Below are 26,320 nucleotides of genomic sequence, written 5' to 3'. Positions count from 1 at the left end.
TCTATGATGAACATAATCTCTGTGTGCTGATCCACCATCTAGTCTGGATACAAACTGTGAAAACAGATTGAGAAAGAGACAGGACTAATATTAGCGTAGATGCCATTCTTTTTACGATGTCACAAGTACATCGTATTTTAGGAGTAGTGTTCCCGGTTCCAGCAAATCTAAGTAATGCAGCCTAAAAATCCTTTTGATTTGAATAATAAAAAGTGTGTTGGTGTGTTATGTGTAGGCTAAGTTAAAAAGTTAAAAATCTTTAATCTAGATTTAAACTGGCAGAGTGTGTCTGCTTCCCGAACAGAGTTAGGGAGATTGTTCCAGAGTTTAGGTGCTAGATAGGAAAAGGATCTGCCACCCGCAGTTGATTTTGATGTTCTAGGTATTATCAAATGGCCAGAGTTTTGAGAACGCAGCGGACGTGCAGGACTATAATGTGATAAGAGCTTGCTCAAATATTGAGGAGCTAAACCATTCAGGGCTTTACAGGTAATTAATAAGATTTTAAAATCTATTCGATGTTTGATAGGGAGCCAGTGCAGTGTTGACAGAACCGGGCTAATATGATCATACTTCCTAGTTCTAGTAAGGACTCTGGCTGCTGCGTTTTGGACTAGCTGAAGTTTGTTTATTAAGCGTGCAGAACAACCACCCAATAAAGCATTACAATAACCTAACCTCGAGGTCATAAACGCATTAATTAATATTTCTGCATTACAGGTTGAAAGCATAGGTTGTAATTTAGATTCGTAATTTAGGTCGTAATTTACCACCCCAGGAGGGATGAAGACCATCTCTTTTCAACAGGTCAGGTCTGCCCCAGAAACTCATCCAATTGTCTATAAATCCTATGTTGTTCTGCGGGCACCACTTAGACATCCAGCCATTGAGACCCAGCAGTCTGCTGTAAATCTCATCACCCCGGTAAGCAGGGAGGAGACCAGAGCATATTACATTGTCCGACATCGTGCTTGCAAATTCACACACCTTATTTACGTTTAGCATTAGCCAGCACTTTTAAATTTGACAAGATGTCAGACGCTCTGGCTCCCGGTAAACATTGGACTACGGTGTCTGGTGTCTCTATTTTCACGTTCCGTACAATAGAATCGCCAATTACTAGAGCACTTTGATCAGGTTTCTCAGTGGGTGCGTCACTGAGTGGGGAGAACCTGTTTGATGTTCTGATCAGAACGGAAGAGCGGTGTTTTGACCCGCGACTAGCCTGCCTCACGGTCACCCAATTGTGGGAGCGAAAGTGAATCGGCTAACGAGTACTAACTCACCGCCGAGTTTTAGATTAAAGCGAAGGAACTAACAGCAGTCTAATTAGTTAGATTAATTTGATAGTATCAATGATAAGTACACAGTTAAATTATATTTGATCGCTAGAGAAAAGGTGATAAATTGAAAAGCGAAGCTACACACAGCTACACACAAACCAACCTCTCAGCAGACAGGAGCAATCGAGCAGACAGGAGCAATCAAGCAGACAGGAGACTGTTTACTATCAGTCTTTAATCCCAGTGTGTGTCCTAATGGCCTCAGCTAGTGGCTCAATTGCTAAAGTAAACAACATCGGTGACAGTGGGCATCCCTGTCTTGTAACTCTATGCAAATCAAAATACGGAGACATAGTTTGATTTGTGAGAATTCTTGCACACGGCTTGGAGTAAAGCAATTTAATCCATAGAATAAAATTATCCCCAAGATTAAATTTCTTTAACACAGCAAATAGATAAGGCCACTCAATCTGATCAAAGGCCTTCTCAGCATCTAACGACAGAATGGCTAGTTCGTGTTGCAAGCTTCTACAAGAATACATAATGCTGAAGAGATGTCTAAAATTGGAAAAAGAGCTACGTTTTGGTATGAAGCCATTTTGATCTGGATGAACCAGATTACTAATGACTATGCTCAACCTTTGTGCCAGAATTTTTGTCAGGATTTTTTGATCCGAATTTAAAAGTGAGACTGGCCTATAGGAACTCAGCTCTTCTGGGTCTCTTCCTTTTTTGGGGATTACAGTAATAATAGCCTTATTTAGAGAGGGCGGCAGAGCCTGATCTATAAATGCTTGTTTGTAAACCCTAGTTAAATAGGGTGACAGTAGTTTATTACAGGTTTTGTAAAACTCATTACAGAATCCATCTGGCCCTGAAGTTTTACCATTTTTTAGAGAGCTTATAGTATCTGATACTTCCTCAAGAGTAATTTCTGCGCCCAGTTCTTCAATTTGTTCTAGATGTAATGTGGGAAGGTTCTGTTGATCCAAAAACTGAGCCATGGCTCTATGATCTATAATTCCTTTTGACGAATATAGCTTTTCATAAAACCATCGAAACCTATTATTTATTTCGCTGGGGGAAGTGAGAAGTCCTCCTGTGCTTGACTTAATTTTATGTATTGCTCGTTCAGATGCTAAGTTGTCGAGCTAAAAGTTTGTGAGGTTTATCACCGAATTCAAAATACTTTTGTTTTACATACTGAAAAGACTTTGAAACTTTTGCACCAAGAATTTGGTTTAACTTATATTTCAGTGCACAGATTTTTTTATTATTTATTTTCAGCATTTTCCATATTCAATTTGGAAATTTGCGATTCCAGCACATCTAATTAAGCCCTATTACTTTTCCTCTGAAATGCTTGATAAGAAATAACACTACCTCTCATGTACGCTTTAAATGTATCCCATAACACACCCATTGAAATGTCTGGCTTGTCATTGAAATGAAAGAAATTTTCTATATCTTGTTTCAAATGGTTAATAAAAGCTCTATTCGTCAGTAACTGAGGATTAAGCCTCCAAGTTCTATGTGGTTTCTCCAAATTTTCTATTTTAATAGAGAAACTCACTGGGCTGTGTTCAGAAATAATAATATTATGATATTTAGCTGCATAGACTTGGGATAGAAGTTTACCGTCCAAAATGAAGTAATCTATTCGTGTATATATTTTATGAACTTGGGAGTAAAAAGAATAGTCTCTAGCCGTCGGATAAAGACTCCTGCACACATCAAACATGTTAGAGTTTGAAATATATGAATTCAAAAATTTACCAGAGTTGGAACTGACTATTTTTGAAGAGAAGGATTTGTCCAAGTACGGATCCAGGACACAATTAAAATCACCTCCTATAATGAGATTTGTATCTGAAATATTTGGAATTCGGTCAAAGACATTTTTAAAAAAATTAGGGTTGTCACAATTTGGTCCATAAACATTAACTAGAGTCAACGGTAGAGAAAATACTTCCCCTATTACAATAACATATCTCTCCTCTCTATCTAAAATAGATGTGTTATGCTTAAATGGAAGACCTTGACGAATTAGTATAGCTGTCCCTCTGGATTTTGCAGAGAGATTGGAGTGATAAATTTGTCCAATCCATTTACATCGCAGTCTCACATGTTCAGTACGTTTCAAATGAGTCTCTTGAAGAAACATAATATCTGAAGACAGTGATTTTAAATGAGACATTATTTTCCCTCTTTTAACAGGTTCATTTAGACCTTTTACATTCCAAGTAGAAAAACTTAAAGACATACTTTTTGCATTCAGCTTATTAGACATAAAGATGAACTACAACAGAACTAATCATTTGTACCGACAAGTATCTTAAGTACCAACCATGAAAATATTTAGCACTATGCCCTCCCCCCAAACAAGTGCCCAAAAGCGAACCAGATAAGAACAGAACAAGTTTAGCTGACACAGGAACAAGTGAACAGCCTAACTTACCATGAAGTAGAAGGCAATAGGTTATAATAATAAACAAACCAAAAAGAAAAGCCGACCTCCGCATTTTACTCCGCAGAGACTTCACCACTGTCTATACTCCGCAGAATATGACATTCCAACAAAACGATAGGCTTGGTATCAGTAAATACTGTTGAAATTTAAATTACTCCGTGCCAAACTGTTCGGTTGCAAATTTCCAAGCTTCATTCGCGTCAGTGAAAAATTTCTCTCCTTCACTGAATGTCACCCGCAGCTTTGCTGAATACAGAATGCCGTATTTCACACCGGGTTTATCCCGAAGGAGCTGGCGCACCCTTGCAAAAGCTGCCCGTCGTTTGACCACCGCGGCCGGGTAATCTCTGAATATCTGAATGGCCCGGTCATTGAAGATTAACTTCTTCATTGTTGACACTTTACGCATGATGTTTTCCATGATGTGGCCATGATGTATTCGAACGATAAAATGCCGCGGTGGGTCCATGTCCTCCGGACGCGAACGAAGGGCTCGATGCGCGCGATCAAGGGCAGGCAAATCATACAATTCAAGCACCTCCATGAGCAATTTAGACACAAAATCTCTGGCCCCTTGTCCGTGTTCCATTCCTTCTCTGATTCCAGCGATTCTTATATTTTGTCTCTTGGAACGACCTTCCAGATCAATGCATTTCTCTGTTAATTCTGATACTTGCCGTGACAAACTTGTGACTTTGGCTTGTAGCTTCATAACCGTGTCTGCCGAGGTTGTAGCGCTCTGTTTCAGCTGTTCTAGAGTTGTACGATGTTCGTTTATGGTTCGCTGCATCACATCAAACTTCTTATCGATTTTGTGCCCAAGCGATGAAATCTTGCCCTTCAAACTTTGATATCTGATTTAACCTTGCCCAGCTCCACTCGAAGTGCTTCAATTGCACGCAGCACGGGATCTTTACTTGCCGTTGAACTGGCCTCTTCCCCCGTATCGGGAATCGCGATGGAGATTTCTCCCTCAGCGACATCTTTTCTTCCAGGTTTCCTTAGCGGCATTTTTAACCACGTAAATTGCACCGATGGTAAACAAGAAAGCAACCTAAAAGTTTTTAAGGCACTAAAAACTGTTTGTTGTCACGTTTTATAGAATTCTAAGTGAAATTTCGCGGAGCTACAAAACCCACATATTTACTCCATCTTCAACCCGGAAGTCCCTCCGTTAAGTGTTTTCTTTGTGTAAGTAACGAAAACAAAATCTACAATGTTCAAAAAAATAATGCTAGACTGATTCTCACAACTGAAAAAGGTAGTCTCGCAGCTCCTTTGTGGTCAGATAGTGAATTCAAATCACTTTTAGGCATGCAAATGAACCTTATAATTACTGAGAAAGTTAGACAAAAGCTAACTCAGAAATATAAGATCCATCCAAACAAGACTTGGTCTGTAGAGGAGTGTAAAAAGGTTTTAGGAGCATGTTTACGTAAGAACAATTTGAAAGGCATTATCTGTTGCCACAGGGAATTTGGTTTAACACTAGCTACACAACAATCTCAGCGCATCTCAGAACTAGAGGAACAGAACAAAGAGCTATGTGCTAGAATATTGGCTTTGACAAAGAAATTAAATCACAACAAAGCTTCAGAAAAATCTGAGGTGGAAGTTAGTCAGCCTGATAGCACTTATCCTGACTCGCAAGCTTTCCTTGAAACTGAGGTAGCCATCACATCAGTAACTGAGGTGTCTGTAGATTCAGTGAAGGTATGTGGTGCTAGGAGAAGATCTCAGGGAATTGAGGGAATTGAAAGTGTTCCTCCCAAGTCTTCTGTTGTCCAGGTCCAATCAATTGCAAAAATGCTTGGACCTAAAGATATAGAGAGAATATCCCACAAATTTTCCTGAATTTAGAAGAGCCTTAATTTGCAAAATGCATCTCTACGACATGTCGTTAGCAGAAATCACACAGCTGATGTCACAAATTCTAACTGAATCTGAATTCAATAGTTTTGAGTCAGCTGTTACTTCGGAGCTACAACATGCCAGTAAAGATGAACTTAGAGAGGGAGTTCTGAGAGAGTTAAAGAACATTGTTGGACCAAAAATGGATTGGTCAAAGGTCACTAGTTGTATGCAGAAAAAAGATGAAACTGTAAGTGAGTACACTGAAAGGTTTTGTCAGTCAACTGCAGCATATAGTGGAATAGCTGACACTCCAGAGAAGGTACTGGATCATAAAGGACCACTCGTTCGCACATGGGTTGATGGCCTTTTATCAGAGGACAGAAAAGCCTTGCCTTTTCTAGATCTAATTTGGTCTAACAAGACTCTCAGAACTAACCTAAACACACTAGCTACATAAGAAAGAGACTCTGATGTTAAAGCCAGAGTAAGGATTGCAGCAGCATCCTTTAAGGTCAACACTGAGAACAGGCAGAAAGATAAATGTCCTAAGAGGGAGGGCAATTGCCATTACTGTGGGAAATCTGGACACTGGATGAAAGAGTGCAGGAAAAGCAAAAAGACTTTAGGAGAAATTAACAGCTTTACCCAGCTCCTACTCAGTCTGCTAGCTACTCTAAAGCAGCCCCTCCCCACTTTACCCAACTGTTGGAACAGTTTGATCTTAATTTAAGGTATCTCCTTCCATTGAGAGAATGCTAGTTAAGTACACTCACAGCCTTCAAAGTTATGCTACAGCACACTCCAAATTACACCTATCCTCTATGTTATGATGCATGCCATGACTGATGTTTCATTGGAGGATGAAGATGTTTTTAAAATAATGGTTTACAAATCACCTACAGGGACAGACTAGGACACATAGACCAGTGAGGAGCCCAGGGAAGAACCGAACGCAACAGGCCTCGGGGGCCAACCCCTGCGGTGAAGATTTTCCTCATAGGCCTTTCCCCATCCACTAGTCTATCCTTACCTCACTGGTCCATAGGTGTCAAATGACTTAAGACTAGGTCAACAAAACCACTATACGATCATCAAAATTTAAACCACTATACGATCATCAACATTTAAACCACTATACGATCACCAGAAGTCTAAAAATGTCTATGCATGAATACTGCTGGTCTGCTGTTTCTCTGTTTTCTTGTGTTTCAGGTCCGTGTATATGCCAGGTCATCTCATATGCAGCACCCTGATTTACACCTCAGACATCCATGAACAAGCTTCATGAGGACAAAGAGTCATCCGAATGACTCTACAGGGGAAATGGACTACAAGAAACAGACGTCATAGTTATTCAGATGCCATGGACTTCAGGACTTCCACTCTTATGCTACATGATTGTGTCATCATGTAGTTTTGTACGACATATTACCATCCATGTCGTATTTGTCAAGAGTTATGGTTCTGAAAAGAACTATTACAACCTAAGCAAATCTAGGCAAAGATACAGAATAAGATGTATGTACCTGTAACTTTTTCAAGTTGCATGACTGCAAGATGAAGCTTATGTTATTAAACATAGGCTATAGAATGGATTTTAGGAGGATTAAATTTGTGTTATGTGAGACTCATTAAAACTCTCAAATGGGGGATTGTTGTATTACAAATTTATAAAAGGTTAAACACAGACTCCAATATAACAGTATATGCTGAATGTGTATTGTGATTTACATTCTAAGAGCAGGAAGCCCAAGACCCGAGACAGTTATCTTTTGTCTTTCAGTTCTTGAACATCTGGTAGGTGTCCTAAGTCAAGTGTGAATGCTAATCCTAAGGTACAACTGTGCCTTTTGTTTCACCTATGCATTTGAATGACACTTGGATGCTAAATAGATCAAGGATCGGGAAAGTTCCTGTTCTGGGCTAAGTTCCTGATTGCATTTGCATACTTTTGTATTACTGGTCTCCACCTCTGTGTACTCCTCCCCTTTGAAACATATATACTTCAACCTAACATGTTTTAGTTAGATTTGTTTCTTGGAGATTTCTTGAAGATTTTCTTGGAGATTGCTTGACGATTTTCTTAAAGATTTCTTGAAGACTTCTTGCAGATGACTACAGCAACGAAATAAAAACGAACTCCTGCTTTACCAAGAATCTCCTGGTCTCTTCTTAAAAAGAAGCTAAAAAAAGTTTCCAACAGCTCCTAAGCAAAACCTGACGAGTAGTTACACCTGTCGCCTATTTATACCCGTGTTACGGGGAGAGGCTCAGGATTAGTTGTCCACTTGCCAAATTTCATTGGCATTTTCTCTATTATCAGAGATAATAAGGGCTCCAAGCATAACCGCAGTCTGTCATCATGTAAGGAGGTGAATCAAAACCTGTAAATGCAATATCTGAGAAGGGATATCCAAAGGAACATAAGGACTTCAAAAAGAGAGTAAAACACCACCCCCCCTGTTGTGTTTATGACACCCTCTTCACCTCTGCTCTTCCTGCTTCCCCTCCTTCTGCCCAAAAAGAGTTGGTTTAAAGCTCATTAGGAATAAGGCAGTATATGTCATGTGTTTTATGAACCTATTGTTCTTCACTCTCATGTTTGGTCTCATTTATCTCTTATATTATGGAGAAGATTAAGAACTTGGTAGAACTGTGTTCTTTTGAGAAGGAGGTGTGTCCTCCTTTTGGGTCTCTGAACGTGTTCCAGCCAGGTGTGACACTGGAGCACGGGAACCTAAACACCAAAAGGTTTATACAACTACATTTGGGATCTCTTTGTCTGGTCTGAGTATATAAGGAAAGAGACAAAACACATTCTGTAGCCAGATCGGCCCGTAGTGTGGTGTGTGTCCTCATACACTATACTATGTACTTTTTAAAGACCAGATATAATGAACTATATTATTACAAGTTTGTTTTATTTTGTTTTCTGTTATTTTTGTACTGCTGATCAGTTGTGCAAATGTCTATGAATTATACCAATTTGGAAACTGTTCTTGCCTGGCAAAATAAACATTAATCTTGGTTAACTTATAATATTGTCTGAAATAACTTTTCTAGTAGGTTAGTGACTTCTGAGGTTTTCCCCATTGTTGGCGTGCTAGGGTGAGTCAGATTAACGATCAATGGATGGAACCGGGGGCACGTTTTTTGAGATCTTGACTTCTGGCCACCAAACTGGCTTAGCATGCTATTACTTAGGGAACGCATAAAAAAATACTCTTTTTGAGTCTATTGAGGAAATGGCTGCATTAAGGTAAGCGATCTACGGTGTAGCCTCTGACTAAGACCTGGACTAGCCCAGATGTGTCGTGAGTCTGTTCTGGCCAAACAAGGTCTCTAAGCGACCCAGACTCCTAACGAATGATAAGTTGATACTAGGAAATATTATAGTTAATTAATGATCCAAATTTAATCACAACTAGAGGGATCAGCAGTTACATTTAAATAAATATAGCTAAAATCACGAAAGATTGGAGTCAGATAAAATTATGTATAAGGTCAGTATTATAATTGGAAACACAAAAGATTAATAAATATTAGTGATTTTTAACAAGACGCAAAGAAAAGACCGAACACGCATTGACCTTCGACCAGGGTCTCTGGATTCCGTTCTGCAGGAAAAGGGGGACCCTTACAATCACAACGTTACATCTTCGTTCCCTACATCAGGAAACGATGGTTACATACATAAATGAGATTGTTCTGCATGTAGAAATGTTCTGCAAGCTTCATAAACTTCAGCTGGTCCAAAACACAGCAGCTAGAGCCCTTTTAGAACTAGATAAATTACTTGATTACAGTGTGTGTGTGTGTGTGTATAAATATATATATATATGTCTGTCGTTGGCTCCTCCTGCCACAATATATATATATATATATATATATATATATATATATATATATATATTGTGGCAGGAGGAGCCAACGACAGACACAGTGGGTATACAAAAGTATACAAAATAAAGTGTCCAGGGGAAAAAGTGTCCCCGGCGGCCGCACGTACTCCTCTCTCTGGTCCGGGGCGCGAGGGGCAGTGGCTTCTCCTTCACTCTTCTGGTCGGCAGTCAGAAGGGATAAACAGCCCGGCATCCTGGCCCATCAGTGGTACACGTGTGCAGTCTTCACCAGGACTACGGAGTCCGACAGCTCGCTTCTCTGGCGGTGTGGCGAGTCCCTTCACGCACCCTTCCTGGACCCACGAGGACACCAGCGTGCATGCACGGGGGAAGAGACCGGTCTCCCGAGGAGAGGCACGCTCGGCATTTACCAATCAAGGGGAGGGGCAGCCGACTCGTCGCAATCTATATATATATATTTGTGACGAGTTGGCTGCCCCTCCTCATTACTGTCATCTTCACCCCGTCCTTTATTCGCCGCCCTTCACCAGGCTCCCGACGGGAGTGGGTGTGTTCGAGAGGAGGGGCGTGGTATTGTTCAGGTCTGGTGGCGTGTGACGAGTTTAGCCTCGTTACCGTCGCCGTTAAGTACCGGACGCGCCTCTCCTCGGGAGACCGGTCTCTTCCCCCGTGCATGCACGCTGGTGTCCTCGTGGGTCCAGGAAGGGTGCGCGATGGACCTCACCCCGCCGTCCGAGAACACACAGCTCATCCCACTCTGCCGCCCGGAGCAACGAAGCGATGGAGATGCCGCGAAAGAAGCCGCCGCCCGTCGCGCCCCGGACCAGAAGAAGGGGAGCGCGTGTGACCGCCGGACTCCGCCCCTTACCTGGACCCTTCCCCCCTGGAACACGGCCTAAACCTGCACTTTACCCGCAGCACGACGAGGACACCAGATCCCCCTTTTATTTGGACATTTTCCCCCTTGGACACTTTATTTTGTATTTTTATTTTTTCAATAAAAAGCCTCTCCGAGGCCTGATGCCACGCCCATTGTGTCTGTCGTTGGCTCCTCCCGTCACAATATATATATATATATTGTGACGGGATACGTCATTTAGTACAAGAATTTGATCTTTTTGAAGATGCAATTTTTTTGGTTAGTTATCATTTGGAAGCATACTGGCTCATCTATGGTAGTCATATATGGTACATCTAATGGTTCTGTGTAACACATTGACAATGTCAACAGCTAAGATTAGATTGAATTAGATTAGATTAGTTTGTATTTGCTGGCCCAAAACTGGTCCACATCTTTTTAGCCAGAACAGATCCCAGAGTGAGACCGGTAATCACAGTCATGTCACAGTCTTAACTGGTTTTGCAACCATGTCATGTCATAAGTGTCCATGTCTTGTTGCTAGAATATTACAATGTGCAAATATGCAGTTGATATGTTTACATGCTTTTTAAATTTTAATTATTTTATCTAATAATAAATTTAATTTAAATGTAACATATTGAGCATATTGTTGATTGCAGCCTTTTAATATTATAGTAATGTGCTCTAATAGGGCATTATTAATGCTAATACAGCATTGTATAGCATTAGCTGAGATGGTTTTCGAGAGTTTTTTAGCCTAAAGTAAACTGTAATTATAATTGAGTTTATTTGAAGGCAAAGGCAAAATATACAATACAATATAAACAATAGCAGGTTTTCTCTCCCTGCTGTATCAAAAAAGTAAGAAAATGTGCCTTCAAAACGTCTCAGTTACGTATGTAACCCTCGTTCCCTGAAGAAGGGTACAGAGACATCACGTCGGATGAGCGACAAATTGGGATCTCGCTTCGAGAAACCAATCTACTTCGAGTGAATTTAAACGAGCCAATGAAGATTGGCATGCGCTTTTTGCATCCAGCTGCCGCTGTTTACAGGGTGAGTATAAATGAGCAGTGGGTACAGCGCATATTTAGGTTTTTGCTAAGGAGCCAAGCTAGTGGCCTGGCCTTTTCAGTGGAGGTACAGCGACAGGACGTGACGTCTCCATTCCCTTCTTCAGGGAACGAGGGTTACATACGTAACTAAGACGTTCCCTTTCAGTCGGTCACTCCGAGTCGGATGACCAATGAATTGGGATCCCTACCAAAACGCCATGGACGCTGCCTTTTGCAGTCCTCTTTTGGTACTTTACATGGCTTCCAGCCCTCACTGGTTCTCACGGTTTCATTGAGAGGGCCTAGTACCATGGGGGATCATGGGGGATTTAATCTCCTGGCCCCTCTCAGGAACCTGATGATCAGGTCATGTCTACCCACAGACCTCCCTTATATGGGGTCGTGATTTGCAGCGATCACAGCCACATAGACTTTAAGGGTGGAGGGAGACAGCCTTCACTCCAACCCTTGCTGCAGGAAAGCAAGCACGACTCTGATTGGGCAATTCCAGGAGTCTTCTCCTTGAGAAGAACACCACTCGACGAACAGGCGTATGTCTCGTGGACAGCGCTCTTGCCGAAGACATGGTGTCAGCTACCCCTTGAGACGTGGAGTAGTGAGCGGACAGCGCTGAGCGGACAGAATCGCATAGCCGAGTGAAATGATCCGCAGTAGCCACCGGGATGGCCTGGGAAGTGGCTCGAGCAGGACCACCGGCAACAAGGGGGAATGCAGGGACCTGGATCGGGCATCTCATAGCCGGTCCGCAGCAGGGTCTGAGTGTGTGCAACTCTTACCTGCGTTCCAGCAGTGAGGCAGGTAGTCCGTTGGTTCATCCTCCCAGTCTTCCTACTGCTGTGTGGCCAAAGAGTAAGTGTGGTGTGAAACTGGCCTGCCCACAACCCCTCGTCCTACTTGGGGACCCAGAGATAGAGAAAATTGCTCTTTTGTCAAGGTTTTGGGTACCACTGACCATGAGGTCAACGGTGAAAACAACAAGATTCTCCACCTTTCCTTCCTCTGGGTGAGGGAGTGGTGCGTTCATCATCTCCTGAAAAGCAGCTCCCTCCATCCCTGGGTCGCCCGTCTCAGTGCCGCTTGCACTTGCCACCAGGTTTGGTAGGGGCCTAGACGGGCTCGGTGGCTGCTCCATGGCGGTGCCTAATTGGGGGTGCTGCGTCTGCTGCGCGGGAGTGGGATTGGTGGCAGGGGGGGCGCCCTCGGAGACAAGCTGGCGGAGGCATCGGCAGCCGGGTGGAGGCAGCAGCTGCACGCCAAGGCAAGATGTGTCTGATCAGCTCAGTCTGCTTCTGGGCAGTGGAGAACTGCTGGGCAAAGTTCTCCAAGGCATCGCCGAAGAGGTCGGTCTGAGATGCATTCAAGAATCGTGTCTTGTCTGCCTCTCGCAAGACAGCCAGACACAGCCACACATGGCCTTCCTGGACCACCATAGTGGACGTTGCACGACCCAGAAATCGCAACAGTGACCTTCGTTGCTTGTAGCACGAGGTCTGTAGCGATGCAGAGTTCTTTAAGAACTTCACTTTAAGTGTCTTATTTCCACCTTAAAAACATTTAAATTACAAGAATAAAGTCAAAATACTATGAGATTAAAGTCAAAATTTTACAAAAATAAAGTCGTATTTTTATGTGAACCTTTAAGATATGTTCTGTACAAGCACATTGTCTGTGCCAGTGAGTTTTAATGAGCCCTATGGAAGGTCTTGCAAATATCAAGTCATTTAAAAAGGTAAGCTTAAATAAAATCTCTTTAGTATACATACACATTTGTAATAGATACAAATAGATACAAATAGATAGAGTATAAGATGGCCTTGCAGTTAAAAGTGTATTATTACCCAGGGGATAAAACTGATAATGAGATTTAGTTGTCAAGTTAGCGGAACTGAATTAATTAATTAATTAGTTAATTAACTTTTGTACAAGCTCTATATTTACAAAACATGGAGTTTTTCTAGAACTGTTAAAAAACTGAGTGTCATATGTTGATGTAATCCCAGACGTGGACAATGTAGGCTAGCACATCAGATATCTCTGGATCTGTAATCAGACAGCTGTTTCATACAAAATGTAAGTGGAATTTAACACCTAATGAATGTTTGGAACACATGTGAAATCTAAAGTGTTTTTTTTACTTTAGCAAAGTCTAACATCCCAAGTAATTTACACAGTACTGTAGCTATTGTTCAAAATTTTCAGGATTTGTTATAAAATTGTAAAGACATGCAGAAGCCATGAAGATTAATTTTGTCCAAAGATGCATTATTTTATTTCTTCCCACTATTCATATAAATTATTTCAAAGTTATTTAATTTAAATTAACACTAGCTTTGTGCACTAGCTTTGTCACACCCACCACACATCCCAGTCACTGTGACACCTCAACACCCACTCAATTAGAAACACACCACACCCGTGAACAATCACCCGAGTACTAATCACTATCACCTGCACCAACAATCACCAGCACCCTACTTGTACTCACTTCAGTCACTTCCTCTTCGCCTGGTATCGGTGTTACATGGACACTTGTACCTGGCTCATCTCATGCGTTGTTCCGATTCCACTGTGTTCCAAGGAAGCTGGTTTGATGAATCTACGGATATACCCCACAGCCTTGTTTGAGGAAAGTGAAATTTACTCATTCTGGATTATTCAATGAACTTGAATTTACCTTCAAGCCTTCACCGGAAGTTACCTGTGTTGAACACGTTACTCACCTGATTCTCCTTTGTTACATTGTGACTTTCAATAAACTCAGTTTTAAATTTTCTAACACTACTTTTACTAACACTAGAGGGCTGACTAGTTAAGTGTCTAACACCTTCTCAAATCTTAACTGAACCCTCCTCCCGGATCTGTGGGTTGCTCACCTATGCCATCTTGTGGCCATTTTCAGTAGGTTGGCTCCCTTGATTAACTCTGTCATTTTATTTGAACAGCTTTTCAAAACCCTTCCTTAGCTTGTGTTATTTAGTTATTATCATAACTTAACTCTTGTTAATGGTATTTTATCTTGCTAAAAACCCTTTGTTTAGCCACTCACTGGTGTTTAAATTTAGTTCAAACAGTTTTTGAATTTAAATTCAAAACTAATCTTTATGTTCTAGCCGTTTGTGTTTACTTTATAGGTAATACTCACCCTAGTGCTTAGTTGGTGAAGCGACGGTTGCTTCTCCAGTAGACCACAGCAAACTGCCACGGGACTGGACCACCACAATCCATCACTAAGCCTAGCCATAGAATACACACCCACCCAACTAGCAAAACCCCAAATCAGGCCCCTCTTCAATAGACCAAACTGTTGTGAATTTGACTAGTTTACCTTTTTCCTAATTTAATTTTTCTTTGGACTACGTCTCCCACAAATCCAAGTAATTCACCTTAAAGATCACCTCCATATATGGCACACTACATTACCCATATTCCCCCTGGTTGAGGTCTATAAATAGACCTCACTTCCTTCCTTTGTCCCCTTTTTGCCTTGGTGAGGTGTGGGTGTTTGAATGGGCACCCAACCATGTCCTTGAATCCTTTCCTTAGGATGTGTTAAGTTTGTTTGGTAATTTGTAGTGTTTGAATTTGTTCATTTCACTTTAGATATTTAATCCTTATGTGGATTGAGTAAATAATGTTTATTGTAGTTGTTTGAGTTTAATTCTCTTTTTATATTGTTTCTAGTGACCGAAAAACCATCCCTTTCATTCTGTCTATCCTGCTAATTCATGTTCATCGTGGTAGTCCTGCACTATGTGACTTTGTTGACTGCATTGTATGCTGATTGCTAAAGATTTGATTCTTCTCATCAATGGAATAAAAGAAAGCAAAGGACTTGCGCTGCTTACAGTGTTTTAATCAGACACACCACCAAGTTTCTACAATTTTTAACGAACTTTGAATATTTAACATCTAATATTCACAGTCTTCTTGGATGATTCTCAGAAAGGTTTGAGTAATAGATTGACGACCCAAGTGGCCAGTCTTAAGATGAACGCGCTGTCTTAAGTAAAAGTCTTAGTACTATTGCCACAGTCATTAACACTGTTAGGACTTGCATTTGCTTTTGTGCTGTCCCTCCCCCTCTCTCTCTCCCTCTCTCTCTCTGCACCAGTGAGACATGTCTCGATCCTCCAGTCCTGAAGCCCACTGGGATCTCCTAGAGGTCTGGCTGATCGCCCTGAGTAACCACCTTCCCGAAGCCACTGGGGACCTGCAGAACCTGAGCCAAGAAAAGCTTGATAACAACCTGAGCGCCTTAATGGCCCACTATCCAACACTACAGCCACAAGGAGACAAGATTGTTGGATCTCTGGCCCATAACTTCCTCAGCCAGGCAAAGCTGGGTGAGGCAAGCAGCTACCACCAGGAACAGGAGGCAGCAGCACTAAAACTCCAGGGTGAGGAAGCCTGGTGAAACTTGGTGTTTGCTCAACAGTAACAGGACCAACTAACACCAGAGACTTAGCATCAGCACAAGAGGGCAAATAAAAAGGACCCCGAGCTGCAGAAAGATGTAGAGAAACTTCAGAATGCCTTGACCAATCTCCATGCAGATACAGCACAGAGAGAAAAGCAGGGAAAGAAGGCCAGAGAGGAGCTGAGTGAAAAACTCCAGCAGGCTGAGCCACTCCTAATGAGAGCAGAGACTGAAATTAAATATAGGGAAGCCAGGGCCAAGGCCTGTGAAGGTCATCAGCAAATTACTCTGGCCCAACAAAGTCTATGTAAAAGAAGAACTTAACATAGATCACAGAAAGCTCCAAAATGCATATAGACCACAAAGTGACCAGCAGACTGATATCTCCTCAGGATATACCAATTCGGGAAGGGGAGCCTATCACCCGCCAGCATCCGAAAACCTCCCATCAGCAGCAAGGAGGTGGGAGCCCTTGCAAAGGCTATCTTCAATGTCACCCAAGGAATTGGATAAGCTGGCTCGTAACATTAATTAATAAACAAACTTCAGCTAGTCCAAAACGCAGCAGCCAGAGTCCTTACTAGAACTAGGAAGTATGATCATATTAGCCCGGTTCTGTCAACACTGCACTGGCTCCCTATCAAACATCGAATAGATTTTAAAATCTTATTAATTACCTATAAAGCCCTGAATGGTTTAGCTCCTCAATACTTGAGCGAGCTCTTATCACATTATAGTCCTGCACGTCCGCTGCGTTCTCAAAACTCTGGCCATTTGGTAATACCTAGAATATCAAAATCAACTGCGGGCGGCAGATCATTTTCCTATCTAGCACCTAAACTCTGGAACAATCTCCCTAACTCTGTTCGGGAAGCAGACACACTATGCCAGTTTAAATCTAGATTAAAGACACATCTTTTTAACTTAGCCTACACATAACACACCAACACACCTTTTATTATTCAAATCCGTTAAAGGATTTTTAGGCTGCATTACTTAGATTTGCTGGAACCGGGAACACTACTCCTACAATACGATGTACTTGTGACATCGTAAAAAGAATGGCATCTACGCTAATATTAGTCCTGTTTCTTTCTCAATCTGTTTTCACAGTTTGTATCCAGACTAGATGGTGGATCAGCACCCAGAGATTATGTTCATCAGAGACCAGAACACCTAGATGCGCCCGTTGACAGATCACCAGATCCTGATGCACACACACGCACACACTAAGTCATTTACACTACCTGACACAGCTGCGTTTAAAATTGAACTGGAAGTTAAGTGCTGGGCGTCCGGTCAGAGGAGAACTGACCCCAACTGAGTCTGGTTTCTCCCAAGGTTTTTTTTTCTCCATTCTGTATGCATGGGGTTTTGTTTCCTTGCCGCTGTCGCCTCTGGCTTGCTTGGTTGGGGACACTTAACTTCTAGTGACTATCGTTGAATTGACTACAGAGACCGTCTCTGCATTTAATAAGAAATTGGTCACTCTCGTCACTATACATCCCTGTCATTATACTGTACAGTGCTTTGATGCAACCTGTGTTGTTAAAAGCGCTATATAAATAAAAATGATTGATTGATTGATTGATTGGTATCAAAATCATTCTCTCATTATCCCTCAAATGATGATTTACCTTATAGAATCATGAAGTGCATTATACCATTTAATGTATTTTGGAATAAAGTGGCTCCAAATCTCCAGACCAGCAATAAAGATGCCAATGGGCCATAAAAGCAAACAAAAACTTTCTCACACTTTAAATCCATGCCTCTGATTGGCAATTCCACCCGAACGGTGGGTGTGTCGGGTAACTATCAAAAGTCCCTAAGACCGACTATTCAGTGCTCAAAACTTTCAAAAGTTTCTTTGAGACGGATACTCTACAGGCTCAACTCTTGAGTCCAACCTTCTGGTAGTTACCTTCAAATCTCACTGTGGGCTTTCCAACCTTCAAGAGGAACCAGAGGAAAACCTCCAGCTCACACCTAAAGAAATCATCAAGAACTTCTTGTCTACCGCATCAGGATTCTTTTGCAGCAACAAAAAGTAATGCAAGTAACTTTTATAACTAGTTGGATACCTGTTTAAGTTTGAGCCACTTTTAAGGTGAATTTTGATTCTTTGATTCTCACTAGGTTGTAGTTAATTGATGGGAAATACTGCCATTCTTCTCATTCTCTCTCTCCTCCTTACTTTCCTGTATCCTATGTATGTGTTTTGTTAATGTGTTGTACGTAATCTATAGCCTCGTTTTTTTTTTTTTTTTTTTTTTTTTTTTTTTATAAAACAGGACCTGCACACAGATGCCAAAGCTACCAGTACCTGGTTTAAGGACCATGGTATCCCTGTTCTTATTTAGCCAGCAAACTTGCCTGACCTTAACCCCATAGAAAATCTATTGTGAAGAGGAAGATGCGATATCCCAGACCCCACAGTGCAGAAGAGCTGAAGGCCACTATCAGAGCAACCTGGGCTTTCATATCACCTTAGCTCAGCCATAGACTGACCAACTCCATGCCACGGTGCATTGCTCATTCAGCCACTTTTTCAGAAAGAACGGATTTGAGTTTGTATGTTGCACCATGAATTTCTGGCAAAGAGTACTTCAGAACCGGCGTGAACTGCAGGCAATCCTGGCCTTCATTAGATGTAATTTGTAATAAATACCTAATAAATTGTTAAATACCTGGACAAGGTTCAAGGAGCAGAAATGCATACAATTTTTTTTGTCCAAGTTATCACAAGAGAAATGGCCATTGTCTTTGAGGGTCTGAAATATGTCCATCCGAAGCTGTCCACTTTGTTTATGCAGGATGCCCCACCATGCTTCTATGTGTTAACTTGCCGTGCTGCATCCATTTAATTTAAATTCCCTTCCTGGTTCAGCCCGCAGTTGCTCAGAACAACTTCCGATGCAGGTTACAGTGGAAATGTAGTAGTCTGCAATAACGTTAGTGTCACTGTTTTTATTGTACGCTACCATCCACAACGCAAACCGATTAAAACCATCAGTGCAACCATTAATTGCAATAATGGCTTAATCTGATACATTTACTTTATAGCATTTGTGGGAGAATTCCCATTTGAATTTGATGTCATTTTGCATGTGTGATAGTTTGGTTGTTTGGAATGCATTGCAGTGATTTTTTCCCATTTAGCCTATAGGTATAGTGGCATGTATCTTTTGAGATGTTGTTTTTGTTTGTTTGTTTGTTGTGGTAGTATTGTGGTAAAAGCTATTAGCATTTTTCACCCACTGGGTTTTAGTGCCTTATTACCCCCTTCATGTAGCTGCATGAAGTCTAGGGATTAAAATAAATTGTAAGTAAAGGAAGTTAGTGGGGAATGCTCAGAGTATTTGTTTGCACATTTGGTTAATTATCAGCTTGTTTTTTGTATGGAAGATATTGAGTCATTTCTTAAAGCTTTTGTACATTTTTAGAAAAATGTACAAAAGAACAGCTGTTAAAAGTTGCTGCCTATTTTGAAATTGATGTAGCCAATAAAAGAACTAAAGGAAAGTAATAAAGTTGAATTAAAATCTAAATTGTTTGAAAAGGGTGTTTTAAAAAAGGATAAAGAGTTACTTTCACAGACACAGTTGTGACCATGTCACAATCAATGTTGACATTTGAACAACAAAAAGAAATGTTGGTTTTGTAAATGGAACATGAGAAAAATAAAGCTAAGATCTGAAAAATGTAGGATTGAATTTGAGAAAGTAAAAATGGCTGAAAAAATGGCCTAAATTGAATGGCTTATGCACTGAAGCAGTTTTATTAATTGACATTCACCTATAGAACATGTAAAAACTCGCTCAAGTACATTCCTGAATACTCTTCCTCCTAAGCCTAGTTGTATTTATACATGGAATTTGATTAGAACATTTTAAAAAGGAAAATTTGGATTGTCCTGTACTTGAGAGACAAGCTAGATGTGAAGTGAACAGTTCCTCTTTATATGGTCAAACTTTCTTTGGGTTTGGTAAATGGTGAAATTATTGTGGGAGTTCATCCTGCATTACCAGTTGAAGGTGTTCACTTGATTTTGGTGAATGAACTAGCTGGTAAGTGTGTGTGGGACGATGTTCCGGTCTCACCAATAGTTTCGTCAAACAATGTTTTTCAACATATTCTTGCAAATGTGGATTGTCTCTGTAAAATAATTGATCATTCTAGAATGATCTTAAATAAAATGTGTAGTTCTTTGCCCATGCCTGATTTGTCTGCTGTATTTTTTTTCCGATGAGCTGGGAGAAGAGTAACATTCTGATTTATCCTTGGTGGAGTTGACAGTGTTCAAGATGGAGTATGTAATGTTGCACAAGGTTATTGGGATGGGATGCTGTTAAGATATTTTTTCTGGCCTTGCTTAAAATGTAACATTTCAGCTTTTGTAAAACAGCGTCACATATGCCAGTTAACAAGCAAGCCTAACCAGAAATTAAAACCTGCTTCGTTACATCCTGTTCCTGTGATTGGCGAACCTTTTAACACCTTATTATTGACTATATAGGTCCATTACCATCTTTGAAGGTGGGTAGTAAATACCTGTTAGTGGGTATTGATGCACATTACAGTTATCTGGCTGCCTAGTGTATCTTTGTTGTTCCTATAATAATAATAATCCAGAGTGAGCAGGGTACTAATTTTAGCTCCCATCTGTTTCAACAAGTTTTTAAAGTGATGAAACAGTTGTATGATCAAATGGTTGAACCTTGTTTTTGAACCTGGAGATCCAGTATTGGTTTTGCATCCTTTAGTTTGTTGTTCTTTTGAGGCCAAATTTGATGGTCCCTATGTGGTGCAACATAAGGTGAGTGATGTAAATTATATGATTGCCATTCCTCCCAATCATGCCTCTCCAGGTGTCACCAGCATCGTCCATGTGAGCATTGAAGTCCCCCAGCAAAACGTTCCCAGATGGATCATTTTCCAGCACCCCTCCCAGAGACCCCAAGAAGGCCGGGTAATCTGCACTGCTATTTGACCCATAGGCACAAATGACAGTGAGTGACCTATTCCCAATCCAAAGGCACAGGGGGGTGACCAAAGTAATTGCCAAGTAAATTACAATAAACAAAACCAACTGTACACAAACTAACCTAGAAAACAAATAACAAAAAAATTGCAAGTTCTTTCCTCCCTATTAACATAAACTGGAGACAACAAAACAAAAAGGCGTCCACCTCCCTACTGAGAGCCATTTAACACTGTCCAGAATATGCAGTTTCTCTGGAAACACATGAACACATTCGTCTTGTAGTCTTGCATCTTCCAATCTTTTTCCTTGAATGCCCAGGAAGACACAGTGTATCCTCCCCAAAGTCAATATTCTCCTACACAAGTATTGTATAAACCTTCTTTTAGAATGCCTTTGGTATTTTGTCTCTGCCTTCTACTAGCTGAAGTTGGGCACAATTGTCTAGACTGATAAGACAATTCTGACTCTAGACAATTGTGTTCAGGTAAAGGTTCAAATCATCTGTAATTTCAACATAATAGGACAACGCTGGTTCTTTAGTTGCACCAATAATCCAGGAAATCAGATTGTACAATTCGACTGGCACATTTAATTAATTTGATGTGGGTGGCCACAGGCATGTCATACCAGAAGAGTCACATAGAATCATCTTTACAGTGCATCAATGCAAGGACACAATGTGTCCTCTGTAGTATTGATGCAGATAAGAGTTTTACTTAAACATGTTCTGAGGGCAGAAAGGAAGATGATTGGTTCACAGATTCAACCTAAGAAATTAAAATACTTCTGACGGATTGGTTTCATGTGCTTCGTGTGAGGCATTTATTGCAAGTATATTTGCTATATCTTTTTTTTCATGAAAATACAAGTAACTAACATATCTCTAATAGTGGACAAAGATGCACAGAACAAATAATCATGGACTAAATCATACAGCATGCATTTTCATTTGAGTGCTTCATCAGTTAATTGCACCAAAGCTGTTGAGAACTGGAGTGAAACATGCTTCTTTTCAACAGGCACGTGCTGTATGTGAAACCAATATGAGTGAAAACAGAACTTGTTCGAATCTCTGACATCTAATTAGTCAGTTAGCGTTAGCCTGCTCAAGAAGTGCTCAATAGGTCCATATTACTATTATTTTTACTGAACTACTTTTACTAAGTGCTGCTCTCAGGGCAGGGATACTCAATATTTATGTTAATAGTGGTTTTAGTGTACTAAAGTGCTGCTCTCAGGGTGTCACACCTACTGCATGTTCCCTAAGTCCCAATCACCAAGATCAGTCTCCACCCACTCAATCCCAAACGCACTGCCCCCGTGAACCATAACCTGAGTTTTAACTACCATCAACACACCCTATTTATACTCACCTCTGGCATTCACTCACCAGCTGGTATCAAAGTCACATGGACACTGTTACCTTTCCTCATCGTTCTGTCGTATTTCTCTCCCTGTGCTCCAAGGAAGACTGTCTTTGTGTGCTTGTGGACAAACCAATGCCTGTATTGAGGTAAGTGAATCTTACTTGTGCTGGAACTCTATGTGAAAGTGAACTTGCTCTATCACCCATGCTGAAGATTTGTGTGTTGAAAACGTCACTTACTCATTTTACGTGTTGTATATGTACACTTAAATAAATATCACGAAGTTGACTTTCTCTGTTCTGTGTGTGTGACCGTGACAGGAAATCAGCCCTTCAAATATTTAGACAAGACAGCTCTTCAAACATCCATGAATATACCCTACACTTTCGAACACTAGACACCATGAGTGAATGGAATCAGGTGGCCCTCCTAGGCGCTTATCACAAAGGTCTTAACCCTCCGCAGACAGATGATCCGCAGACAGATGATCATCTATAACGATAATGTCAACCTTTAAACCTTCATCAAGAAAACTATTAATGTGTCCCAACACCTCTCTGCTTGCACTTCGACTAGTCTTATGTCCAGTTGTCCCTCTCAAGAATCACCACCTTCACAAGATCCTGAGGAGCCTATGCAGACAGACTCCTCTCACTTAGATGCTACTGAAAGACTGTGCCGCCTTTCTCAATGGTGAGTAACATCTCCCTTTCTCCTTCCGTATCACAAATACCCCATATCAGAGCTCAGTTAGTTGCTAACTCCTGTTCTCTCCCCATTTATGTCTGGGTGAATTCTGGAGCAGCTAGCAACTTCATTTCCTCTCACTACGTGACCAAACACCCACGATCTTCAATGAAATCCGATACCAGATCACCACAATCCAAGGCTCACCGTTGAGCGATGGCAAAATCACCCGGAGAACCAGGAAATTAAACCTCATATCTCAACACGACCATAATGAACAAATTACCTTCATCAACCTACCTCTAGCTACCGTGGATGTGATCCTGGGCTGGCCATGGCTAGAGCAACATCCACCAACCATTGACTGGAGCACAGGGGAGATTGTTCACTGGAGCTTGGCCTGCAAGACCCATGGCTACCACCAAATCACTCAATGCTCTCAATCCACTATCCCTTCTCTCCACATCCACTCCACCATTGAAAGTCCCGACACCTCCACCTCTGTAGTCATCCCTGACGTTAATCTGTCCTTTGCCAAAGTATTCAGTAAAGAATGAGCCACCCAGTTACCAACTCACCGGCCCTGGGACTGTAGCATTGACCTGCTGCCAGACGCCAAATTACCTCATGGATCATCCCACTGTCTCGTCCAGAACATGAGGCTATGGAAAACTACATCCAGGAAGCTCTATGTGAGGGGTTCATCAGGCCATCTACATCACCAGCCGTCTCCAGTTTCTTTTTTGTGGCCAAAAAGGACGGTGGACTTTGTCCCTGCATAGACTACTGGGTACTCAATGGTACAGTGAAATTCACTTATCCTCTTCCCCTGGTTCCCACAGCTATAGAGGAACTCTGCGAGGCCCGTATCTTTACCAAACTCGATCTCTGCAGTGCGTACAACCTCATCCGTATCCAAAAAAGCCTTCATCACCCCTGCTGGCCACTATGAGTATCAGGTCATGCCCTATGGACTCGCCAATAGTCCCTCCATATCCCCAAATTTTATGAATGAGATCTTCCAGGACTACCTCCATCGCTTTGTCATCTACATCAAATATATGCTTATCTACTCATGAAATCTGTATGAACATGACACCCATGTCCAACAAATCCTTCAATGCCTCGGTGAACATAACCTCTTTTTAAAAACTGAGAAATGTGAATTCCACCAATCCACCGTCTCCTTTCTCGGGTACGTGATATCTGTGGAGGGCGTTCATATGGAAACTACGAAAGTAGATGCTGTGTCCGACTGGGTAGAGCCGAAGACCATGAAGGAACTACAACGCTTCCGTCACTTCATAAAAAATTATATTCTCCATAAGACCCCTTTAACTTCCATACTCAAAGGAGGACGACGCATATTATCCTGGACACCCGAAGCACAACAAGCCTTTGACTTGCTCAGACGGTTGTTTACCACAGCTCCTATTCTCCAACATCCTGACCCATCTAAATCATTCGTAGTGGAAGTAGACGCAGCCGACCTCGGAGTAGGGGCTATTCTATCTCAGTGGTCTGATGAACCTTGTGCACTCCATCCATGTGTGCACTATTCCAGAAAACTCACACCAGCTAAATGGAACTATGGCATTCAAGATTGCGAGCTCCTCGCCATTAAACTTGCCCTCGAGGAGTGGCAGCACTGGCTGGAAGGAGCCCAGTTCCCATTTACTGCCATCACCAATCACAAGAACCTTCAGTACTTCCAAAAGGCAAAAAGACTCAACGCTCGTTAAGCACGCCGGTCCCTATTCTTCTCTCACTTTAACTTCAAAATAACTTATCAACCTGTTCACAAAAATACCGTCTCTCGTATCTCGTAATCTCGTATCTTCCTGACCCTGTTCTACCTCCCTCGGTTTTCGTCGCTCCAATCCTGTGGCAGCTGGACGAAGAGATTCATGCCGCCGCCCTTGAGGAGCTTGCTCAATCAGAAATCCCTCCAGGTCTGATATATGTACCCACAAGCTGCTGACTTCCACTCCTGGATAGTGCACACACTTCAGCTGGCTTTGGATCCCCTGGCAGCAGGCGAACCCTCTCGCTCCTCTGGCAAAAGTACTGGTGGCCAGATATGGCCAACAACATCACCCATGCTGAAGATTCGTGTGTTGAACATGTCACTTACTCATTTCACCTGTGTTGTGTATGTACAAAGTTATCACAAAATTGACAACAGTCTTTTATCTTCTGTGTGTGTGGCTGTGACACAGGGCAGGAGTACTTAATATTTATATTACTGTTGTTTTTACTGAACTGTGGTACTCAATATTCATATTAATGTTAGTTTTAGTATACTAAAGTGCTGCTTTCAGGACAGGAGTACTCAATATGTGTATTATTATTATTATTATTATTTTATTTTATTTTTATTTATTTATTTATTTTTTACTGAACTTTTGCATGTTTATTTCCCTAATGTCAGTCTACAGACTTCAGTGTCTCTCAATTCTATTCTAATCTGACCTCAATCACTGTAGTTGTAGCTGAGGCCAAACAGAGTACAGTAGGCTCTAGAAATGGCAGCATTAAGAGAGTTTTTCATTGATTTTCATATTTTGATCTTACTAGTAATTATGTATATAGTTTGTTTATATTGCTACATTTTAGATACTGTGCAGTGAGCTGATTCTTTATGCATTTCAATTGCAGGAAGAGTCTCAGTCACTCTAATCATCAGCACCCATCTTCACTTGTTCCCAATCACAGAGTTCTGATCAGCTGCACCTGTCACCTGCAATCAAGCCCAGCCACAAAAGCACGCTCCTCACTGTCCAGTCTAACATTCACTCTGTCAAATCAAGCCAGACTAACTTTTTCTCTTTGTTCTCTCAGCAGACTGTTTACTGTATTGTGTATCTTGTCTTCACTACTCCAGGTTTTCAGAGCTCCCAAAGACTCTCAAGTCCTAGTAGGAATCCTGGTTACTCTCCGTTGTGCCTACACAGCCCCCCGAGCTCCCTGTCCTCCCCGCTCTCTCCTAGTCATTCTGTTTACTGCTCTGGGAATGTTTGTTTAATAAACCTGTCAACCGATCCTCTGTGTCTCCCTTGTCTGTGTGTGACAATGGTTTAAAGGGAGCACATTAAAGCTACAACAGTTTAATACATCTACCTTTTTATTTTGAAGTCACTTTATTTTATTGTAAGCTGATTATTTTCATCAACATTTTATTTTGTTCTTACACAGACAATCTTTACAACAAACATTGAATGAAACAACATTTACAGCACAAATAAAAAAATTCTTATTTTCTCTGCAGCAGCTCATTAGAACATTAAGTTGTTTCACATAAATTAACACTGAGAGAGTTTAAATGTCATTGCAAATGACCCAATCCAAGACTCTGTAAAAGAAATCCTATTCAGACAGTCATTGTTTCTCGTATGTGAACATATGTAAAAATGTTTTTACATGCCAGCTCAGTGACAACAAATGGATTTGATGA

General features: G+C 41.3%; 1 long non-coding RNA gene across 3 annotated transcripts; it reads left to right on the top strand.

The window, feature by feature from the left end:
- The first annotated feature begins 17,307 nt into the window (after positions 1-17,307).
- LOC122355182 lies at positions 17,308-25,907 on the top strand. Of its 3 annotated transcripts, none has more exons than XR_006252182.1 (4): positions 17,308-20,837; positions 22,279-22,325; positions 22,500-22,872; positions 22,985-25,907. It is a non-coding gene; the product is annotated as an uncharacterized LOC122355182 (long non-coding RNA). The 3 variants fall into 3 exon arrangements; XR_006252183.1 differs by lacking the exon at positions 17,308-20,837 and having other exon boundaries at positions 20,861-22,325; positions 22,985-25,018; positions 25,525-25,907; XR_006252181.1 differs by lacking the exon at positions 17,308-20,837 and having other exon boundaries at positions 20,861-22,325.
- The last annotated feature ends 413 nt before the right edge of the window (positions 25,908-26,320 follow it).

Source organism: Puntigrus tetrazona, chromosome 12 (assembly GCF_018831695.1).
Source record: "Puntigrus tetrazona isolate hp1 chromosome 12, ASM1883169v1, whole genome shotgun sequence".
NCBI lineage: Eukaryota > Metazoa > Chordata > Actinopteri > Cypriniformes > Cyprinidae > Puntigrus > Puntigrus tetrazona.
This window is presented reverse-complemented; position numbering and strand designations above follow the sequence as displayed.